We start from the raw sequence: 9360 nt of genomic DNA on the forward strand, positions 1-9360 counted from the left end.
TGCCGCCACCCCCTGCCAAAAAAAAAAAAAAAGCAGAAAGATCCCTCCTGGAATCTCCAAAATAAGGTGAGAGAGACTCCTTGGAGAAGCCACTGCCAGTTTGTGTAGACATTACTGAGCTCAATGGACCAAGTTACCAGTACTAGTACTATGTTAAAATATTAACAACACATGAATTTATGTACAGTTCTGTTCTAATTTTAACCTCTGGTCAGTTGGATGGTTGGAAACGTTTCCTCCTGAGGCCCAAACCAAAAGAACTAGACAAAGACCAGATCACATTTCATTCTCGTTTTTATTCATGTTCACTCCGTAAAACAACAAGGAAGTCATGGAATCTTTCAGAGAGGCCATCTTAGGAGGAAAGAACATTGCCTGGAAATAAGAGGAAGGCCTGCTTATGTACGGAGTCAGAGAAGGGGTGCATCATATGAGGATTTTCAGGAGCAGGAGCCCAGAGAGAGCCAGGAGGAGGGATCCAGCTGATAGAGAGGCTTTGTTGGCTGGTCTGCAGATAATTTCCACAACAGAAAGCACAGGCAAAGATGGAATTTTGATACTGGTACCTTGTTTAACGTTACAGAGAGCCTCATTCGTGCAGCCCTTTGCAACAACATGGTTTCCTGCAAATGAAGACAAAGGAGAGTGATGAGGAGAATCATGGGGTGCCCAGTAACCACCACCCAAACCAGGTTCTCCCTTCCTCCTCATGTCTATGCCACCTTTCCACTGGCAGGCTAGACGAGACTAACAAAGTCCACATTGCACAAAGCAGTTGAACCAAAGCCAATAGTAACAAGTTCTGCCATAATGATGATTGTAACTTCTGGCTTGTGTTTGGCGGAAGTACTCCTCGGTTGCAGAGAACCCTGTGGGATGCAATATTTCCCTGTGCCCAGAGACACCGTTCACCTCTCCTTGAGGGCATCCCTATCTGAGGGCCTGAAGGGAAGGGACCAGCATAGGCTGCTAAGCTGCCTCTTTCCAGCTTCCATGCATGGGCGTCACAAGGTTGGAGCTGGCCCTAGGACAAGAAGTGAAGATTGGCCCCTGGGCCCCCATTCACTGACCTGATAGCTACAATCAATCCACAATAAGCAACAATCAGTCCACGTTCTAGGAAAGGGTGAAAAACTCAAAAGGAATCAATCAGAATTACCATCCGTTTCCGTTGCGCTCATATCAAAGCAGTAGAACTGATCGCCCGCGCATCTCTGGACAAATGTCGCACGGCATGCGCTTGAGTTAGAATAGCAAGATGGGCATTGCAGTCCATTGGTTGTGATGCCAGCAGACGACCCTGAAAAGGAAAAGAAGTACGTAAGCTAGTGCTGGAGTGCAGCTAAGAGATTGCTGCCAATGAGGACGTCCCCAGTTTAATGTCAGCTCTGCCGTGATGATACTAGATGGCTTTAGGGATGTGTGAACAGGTTCACACATCTGGAGGCTTACAACTGAGGAATTACAATTCCTTACAATTGAGGAAGTCCACCAGGAAGGAGCTGGCCAAGTTCCTACAACACAGCCAGCTCTGGAGTTCTAGAGATCCCTCTAGGAAGGGGGCCAAACCCACTCATATTTATTCCCCATCAGGAAGAGTGGAGATAACCCTGAATCATGAGAGGCTTATGGCCTTCAGTCTTGGAGAAATCGACCCCGCGTAATATCAGGTCCACTACACACCACTCCTTTCAGAGTAACATTGACCAATTAGCCCGTAGCTGTCAGAAGACACAATCTAATCTAATCTAATCATGGAAATTGAGCTGACATTAGGGATGTGAAGTGAAAATCAGGAAGAAAATTCACTGGCCTTGTAGGAATTGGTTTCACTTCCCAGGAAAATTCTTAAATGTCTCTACTTGAGAGGAACCCTGAAATTTGTTTCCTTTAAAAAAAAAATGTCAGTATCACACTGGGGTAGAGCCACCATTGGGCGAACAGGTTCAAAGAACCTTGGCTGCCACCAATCAGGGGCTGCGAGTGCAGCCCCAGACATGCCCTCCACATCTGACGTCAGATACAGGGGCGTTATTTTGGTCCCAAACGAGGCCGCGTGGTCCCGTTTGGAGCCGAAATCAGCCTACGCTGTGTTGGCAGTGCGGCTGGAGTGACTCTCCCTGTCTTAAAGGCAGGAAGAGCCGCTCCTGGTCTCACTGCCAACGCAGTGGGGCCAGTTGATCTCCCTCCCAAATGGGGCCGCATGACCCCATTTAGGAGAGAGATCTGCCTGCACTGCATTGGCAGGGCGCCCGGAACAGCTCTCCCTGCCTTTAAGGGAAGCTTAAAAAGTCAGCCCTTTGCCCAATTTATTTGAAATCTGGGTGGTAGATTCCTTGCACCCATTGGGCACTACCACCCACCACCACCCGTCCTGGGCCACCCTGGTGCCACCCCCCTGGGGGAGTTATAACTAAGGCTGCTGAAATCCCCATTATTCCCTATGGGAAAAAGCTTAAAGACATGTAAACTTCAAAAATCATTTTAAAATCAGCCCTTTGCCCAATTCCTTTGAAATCTGGGTGGTAGATTCCTTGCACACATTGGGCACTACCACCCACCACAACCCACTCTGGGCTACCCCGGTGCCCCACATGTGGAGCTAGAAGTTTGCTGGGATCCCCATTATTCCCTATGGGAAAAATCTTAAAGATGCGTAAACTTCAAAAATTCTTTAAAAACCACACCTTTGCCCAATTTCTTTGAAATTTGGGTGGTAGCTTCCACCTATTGGGAACTACTACCCCCCCCACTCTTTTGGCCCCAGGACCCTTTTTTAATCCAAATTGATTTGGATTTGGATTCAGAAAATTCAGGTACAAATTGAATCTGGGGTGATTCGGAGGCGTCAGATTTGGACCAAAAAAATTTGGGGGTGTTTTGATTTGGGTACATATTGAAACAAAAAAATTGATTCATGCACATCCCAAATATAAATTGAATAACTAACTAACTAATTAACTAACTAACTAAATAATAAGTAATTTCATTCCACTATTAATCTGGCATTCAAGGCTTAATGATTCATTTGTAGTCATTAGACAATTCACTTCAAATCCTCAATCAGCCTTGAAAGGTCAATGCTGTCTTCTACTGAGTCAGACCATTGGTCTATCTAGCTCAGTATTGCCTACACAGACTGGCAGTGGCTTCTCCAAGCTTGCAGGGAGGAGTTTCTCTCAGCCCTATCTTGGAGATGCCAGGGAGGGAACTTGGAACCTTTAGATGCTCTTCCCAGAGTGGCCTCATCCCTAAAGGGAATATCTTCCAGTGCTCACATGTAGTCTCCCATTCAAATTCAAACCAGGGCAGACCTTGCTTAGCAAAGGGGACAATTCAGGCTTGCTGCCACAAGACAAGCTCTCTTCTCATAAACCAGCAATCCACCCATGTCCTGGGGGCAGTCCTCCTCTTTCCGCCTAATGTACCTTGCAGAGATGTTCTGAAGATAAAACAGAAAGAGAGAGAGCGCGCTATAGGTCCCTTCCATTTCTATTCCTGTCTTAGGTGAAAGAACCTTCTCCAGCATGGAGTTTGTCACACTGATGGAGTGGTACAAATTTTAGCCAGCTTGGATCTGGTTTGGCTACACTGACCACCGCAAAACAATCCCGTCCTTCCAGGCAGAACGATCATACAATTTGTTACTTACCCATAGTGAGAAGCAGAGAGAAGAGGAAGAGTTTCCAGAGAGCCTGCATGATGATGGGAAGACACGATCAGAGCACTAGTGCAATCTTTCTCCAGCGAAGCCCTGATAAATGTGTCTGGAGGAAGTACAATAAGTAGCAAAAATGATACCATGGTGGTAGTGGTCTACAGTCAACCCAGCCAAGCACGAGTTATGCAGTCCTAAATTAGGTTATGAAACTGTCACGGAAGGATGCCCAGGTAGTGTGATGTGGGGCTACCACTAACCGGGCATCTGCAGGAAGGCTAACTCTGCTGAAAAAGAAATGCCAGAAACATTTTTGACGAAACCTGCCGATAATGCTGTTTCTCAGAGGGATGAACAAGCGAAATGGCTCTTCTGAACAGGATCTTAACCGACAGGGAAGAGTTGAGGAAAGTGGAAAAAACCTTAGAGAAGAGTGCCCGAGATATTTTAGAACCCATGATATCATTGCAAGAGGAAACTGTGGGTAGTCAGACATAGGAACATGGGAGCAATCTGATTGCATCCAGACCTCAATAAACGACAAAAAACGCATAGTCGGTTAGAAACATAGGAAGCTGCCTTCTACTGAGTCAGAGCATTGGTCCGTATAGCTCAGAATTGTCTACACAGACTGGCAGTGGCTTCTCCAAAGCTGCAGACCAGAGTGTCTCTCAGCCCTGTCTGGAGATGACAGAGAGGGAACTTGGAACCTTCTGCATGCAAGTATGCAGAAGCTCTTCCCAGAGCAGTCCAATTCTCTAAGGGTAATTTCTTACAGTGAACATAAGAACAGCTCTGCTGGATCAGGCCCAAGGCCCATCTAGTCCAGCATCCTGTTTCACACAGTGGCCCACCAGATGCCTCTGAGAAGCCCACAGGAAGAGGTGAGGGCATGCCCTTTCTCTTGCTCCCCTGCAACTGGTATTCAGAGGCATCTTGCCTCTGAGGCTACAAGCAGCCTATAGTCACCAGACTGGTAGCCATTGATTGACCAGTCCTCCATGAATTTGTCTAACCTTCATTGAATTCCCCTTTACAAGAATAGCCCCTCAAACCGCTGAACCAGTTCGGTGAAATCATCGACTTAACTGGCCAGTCAGTTCAACCGTACTGGTTTGGGAACCAGCAGTTCCGTTCAGATTCGATCTGAATTTGAACTCAGCCGCAATTCTTTGTCCATGCACACCCCTAGATTTGACCCTCCTGACTTTCCCTTTCAGCTTCCTTTTAACCAGTCCCCTCATTTTTTTTTAGAAGTCTCCTCTTCAGAAGTCCAGTACATCTGTGTTGGATTTCCTTGGCAATGCTCCTCTCGCATATAAGCTGAATTGGATCACACTATGGTCACTGTTCTTGAATGGCTCTACAACTCTGATATTTCACACCAGGTCCTAGGCACCACTCAGGATTAAGAACAAGGTCACCTTCTCTCTGGTTGGTCCTGCAACCTAGTATTTGAAGGCACAATCATTTAGCATGTCTAGAAATTTGGTCCTTTTGTCAATACCTGGACATGAATTTGCCCAGTCTATGTGAGGGTAATAAAAGTCACCCATTCTTACAGCTCTGTCTCTGACACCTCTCTGATTTACTTTTCCAACCCCAGGTCACTCTCAGCATTTGGTTCATCAGCAAATGCATGTGTTACATTAATGGGCTTCTCAACTTTTGCTTGCTTACGCTAATGGAGGAATGTTCTCTCTTATCAGCTTATATTGCCAGAAAAATGTGGCCAATAAAGAAAAGTGTTCTTATTCATTAATGATTAAAATGGGAAATTGTCCTATGAAGATCAAGCATCTACATACCACCCACTTCCTGAAGGAGTTGGGTACTGTTCTTCCAAAATCCTCTCCTGCACATCTCTAAGTTCCTCTGTAGCCCTCTAAATAAAATCCATTTTGGACTAATTTACAAGGGCACATTTTAAAGATAGTTTCTCAAAGGCAATATTTACCATCTCATAGATACGAGCCGGGTTTTCTTAACTTTGAGTCCGCAGATGTCAGACTACAACTCCCATCATCCCCAGCCACAATGGCTGTGAAACTGATTGCCAGGATATTTAGTATGGACAAAATGAAGTACTTTTTTACACAGCACATAATTCATCTATGGAATTCTCTGCCACGGAATGTGGTGATGGCCTCCAGCTTGGATGGCTTTAAAAGGGGCTTAGGCAAATTCATAGAGGACAGGTCTATCAATGGCTACTAGTCTTGATGGCTATAGGCTACCTCCAGGCTCAGAGGCAGGATTTAGGAGAGCAATGGCAAGAGAGGGAGCATGCCTTCACCTCCTGGTTGTGGGCTCCCCAGAGGCATCTGGTGAGCCACTTTGGGAAACAGGATGCTGGTCTAGATGGGCCTCAGGTCTGCTCCAGCAAAGATCTTCTGATGTTCTTAGGACTTTCAGGCATTGTGATGGGGATGATGGGAATTGTAGTCCAACCGCTCTGGAGAACCAAGGTTAAGAAGCCCTGCAACAGGCTGTATTTTAAAGCCTTGTGTTCATGGGAACCGAAGGATTGATGATGTGTTTCTGAACTATTGTGGCCAGTGCTCTCACAGCTGCACTATGAAATTCTGCTTGCAAAAAGAGAAATAGGTTTTAAAAACAATGCAAGCAGCTGTTGTGACATTTAATGTGGTATGTGTGTTTCCCTTTTGCTTCTGAAAGGGGAACTTTTTGGCAATACCAAAAATGCAAATCCAATATAATCATTATAACCCATATAATGATTTAATACCATGATTTGTGCCTTGTCAATATAGGAACTCATCCATTGTCACTATTTTTCCAATGGGGGACATTTTGGTTAAAAAAAAAATTCAACATGAGAGCCATTTCCCACTGCACTGACCTCTGCACAGCACAGCACTTATCTCAATGCTGGAAGGACCCTTTAAGAGAGACGGAGAAGACCTCTCTTAAGAGCTCTAGGAGGAAAGCACTGGGAAGTGTGCAGGGGTTCAAGAGGGCTCAATTCTCCTTACAGGAATGCTGCCCCTTGCTAGGCAGCATGTTGCGAATGGTCATTTCTGCATGGTGCCAAGGAGAATATGCAAAGTATTCAGCTTTGACCAACGTTTCACACAGGCCCGATAAACAATTAGTTAGAGAGTCATACTTTGGGTTGATGGGAGACACCACTGGCCCCTGGGTGTCTCACATGCAGGACATCTTTCAGAGCATATTTAACCCCTTTTTCTTTTGCACACAATAAATGTTTACAATAGAGATGTGCATAGAATTGATTTTTTGATTCATTTCCAATTTGATTTGAATTCTGAAAATTCATTTCAAATAAGAGTCAGATTACAATCTGGTCCGAAAATTTGATTTGAATTCAAATCACATTCAAATTTATTCCACCCTGTTTGAGTGCCTTTTTTAAACCGAGGAGTCTGAATGGGTTTTTTTAAAGGTGCTAAATGGCTCCCAGATTAAATTCAAATCGAATTTCAGAAATTCAATTCGAATCGAATTGCCCTTTTAAGGGGTGATTCCACTCAAATTTGAATCACTTGAATCACCCAGATTTGAGTCAAATCAATTCAGACTCAAATCAATTTTGCATATCCTTAGTTTATATGGCCACTGCTATGAGACCCAAAGTATTATCTGCAGTTCAGCATTTCATTTCCAGCAGACGTTAGCTAAATGCTTATGGGAAGTTTGAAAATAGAGCCTTTCTTTCCCCCTTACTGGTATTTAGAGCGACATAGCCTCTGGAAATGGAAGTGCAGTTTGGCAGTGGGAACAATTGTTATGGGATGATTATATAAATAATATTCTTATTATTCTTACAATTTACCAATATAGACAGTTATTTCTAATCCGCATAATTGACTGAAGATTTGAAGCAACCTATTCACCAGAGATCCAGAAGGTATAGGGAGGGGGGCAATCCTCACACAGTGTACAGACCACTTCATTTCAATAGGACTTTCGCTGAGTAATTTACGCAGGATGTTGGTCACCATTTCAGTGTCAAAAGTAGCTTTTACAGTTAGGCAATGGCTCCTCGTAATATCTAGCCTAAATCTGCTTCCTTGTCATTACTACCCATTGGTTTTAGTCTGACCTTCAGGAGAAACAAAGTTCACTGCTCCTTCTACATGTCAGCCCTTCAGATATTTGAAGATGGCTGTCTTCTTCTCCAGGCTAAGCATACCCAACCTTTAACTGTTCCTCGCAGGACTTGGTTTTCAGATCTCTCGCCGTTTTTGTTGCCCTTTTCTGAATCCATTCTGCGTTATCAAGGTCTTAAAATGTGGTGCCAAGAACTGGGCACAGGAATCCAAGGGAATGTGATCACATTTCCCCCAGGGTGCCTGCCAATTTCACTTCCCCTCATCTACCAATTATTCAGGAATAAGGTCCGCCTTCTGCCTTTTCAGAAGTGGAAAGAAGGAACAAGAATATAATGAATCCTCTTGTTTCTTCTTTCACCTTCTGAAAGGTGAAGTTGTCAGCAAGGTCAGTCAATCGTTAATTGGTCATTTCATTCTTAGTATGGTTAAACTTCCAGCAGATGTCAGAATAGTGAAAATCCCCCAGTACATAGCAAAGGTTCACAACCTGTGGTCCTCCAGATGTTGATGAACGACAACTCCCATCATCCTCAGCCAAATGATGTAGTTCAGCAACATCTGGAAGACCACAGGTTCGGAACCTCTATTATAGGGTGCATAGTAATGTATGGACATCTCAGACTTTGGGTAGCTCCTCCTTCTGGATCTCAAAATTTTATAGGCATATAGTAGATGGCATTTTGGGGTAGCACTGCAGCTTATAAAGGCACGTCAGGCAGAAATCCATCAGGGGCATCTAGCAAGTGATGGCAAAGCTGCACCTGTGGAACAATGCATCACTCCCCACCCAAATGCTGAGCTAAAAGACCAGGGGGAATTAAGAGTGCGTGAAACCTCATTTGCAAAGGCAACACACCATGCAAATGACTCTTTAATGCTTATATTGCATCTATATGAATTCTGATTCCAGATTTATGGGGCCCAGTCCTACTGGGGAATCACCATCACACACACCCTAGAACCCACCCCCCCCCCGGAACAAAAGAAACCAGCAAACCTGGGCTCAGATACAGTAGCAGCCTCGGCGTCCTTGTCTTGCTGCTGCAGACTGGTTCAGGAGGGAGCTCCTTATGAGTCAGGAACATAGGAAGCTGCCTTCTACTGAGTCAGACGTTTCCTTCATCCACTTCAGTATTGCCTACTGAAGTGACTGGCAGCAGCTCTCCAAGGTTGTAGGCAGGGGTGTCTCCCAGCCCTCCCTGGAGATACTGCCAGGGAGGGAACCTGGGACCTTCTGCATAGGTCAGGGTGGCATGGGTCTCACATCCAGAGACTGCTTAGCTTCAGCAAGGTAGCTGTAGCATGCACCCTTAGACCATGCTCTTGCCCTTGCATGTTGGAAGATGTGGGTCGTGCTGCCTCCCTGCTGGTGTCAGCTGCCTGAGACAACTGCCTCACCTGGCCTCATGAAAGGGCCTCCATTGCCTGCAGCAAATGGTGCTCCTGGTGGTGGGTTTGACCTGCCGCATCACCTTGGCAGCAGCCATTCAAGGGATCTTCCCTCTCCACTCCTAGGGGTCCATCTGTAGGTGACGATGCCTCTGTCCAAACCTGCCAGGACCTAAAGACTGCTCACAACCACACCTTGCTATGCCATCCAGTCTT

At 45.4% G+C, this 9360-nt stretch overlaps 1 long non-coding RNA gene across 1 annotated transcript; it reads right to left on the bottom strand.

Moving 5' to 3' along the window:
* Nucleotides 1-276: 276 nt before the first annotated feature.
* Nucleotides 277-8865, bottom strand: LOC128333335 (uncharacterized). The gene is made up of 4 exons (XR_008310915.1): nt 8753-8865; nt 3653-3767; nt 1160-1300; nt 277-623 (listed from the first exon to the last, which is right to left on the bottom strand). It is a non-coding gene; the product is annotated as an uncharacterized LOC128333335 (long non-coding RNA).
* Nucleotides 8866-9360: the final 495 nt, after the last annotated feature.

The sequence above is a fragment of the Hemicordylus capensis genome, chromosome 7, assembly GCF_027244095.1.
Source record: "Hemicordylus capensis ecotype Gifberg chromosome 7, rHemCap1.1.pri, whole genome shotgun sequence".
Classification (NCBI taxonomy): Eukaryota; Metazoa; Chordata; class Lepidosauria; order Squamata; family Cordylidae; genus Hemicordylus; species Hemicordylus capensis.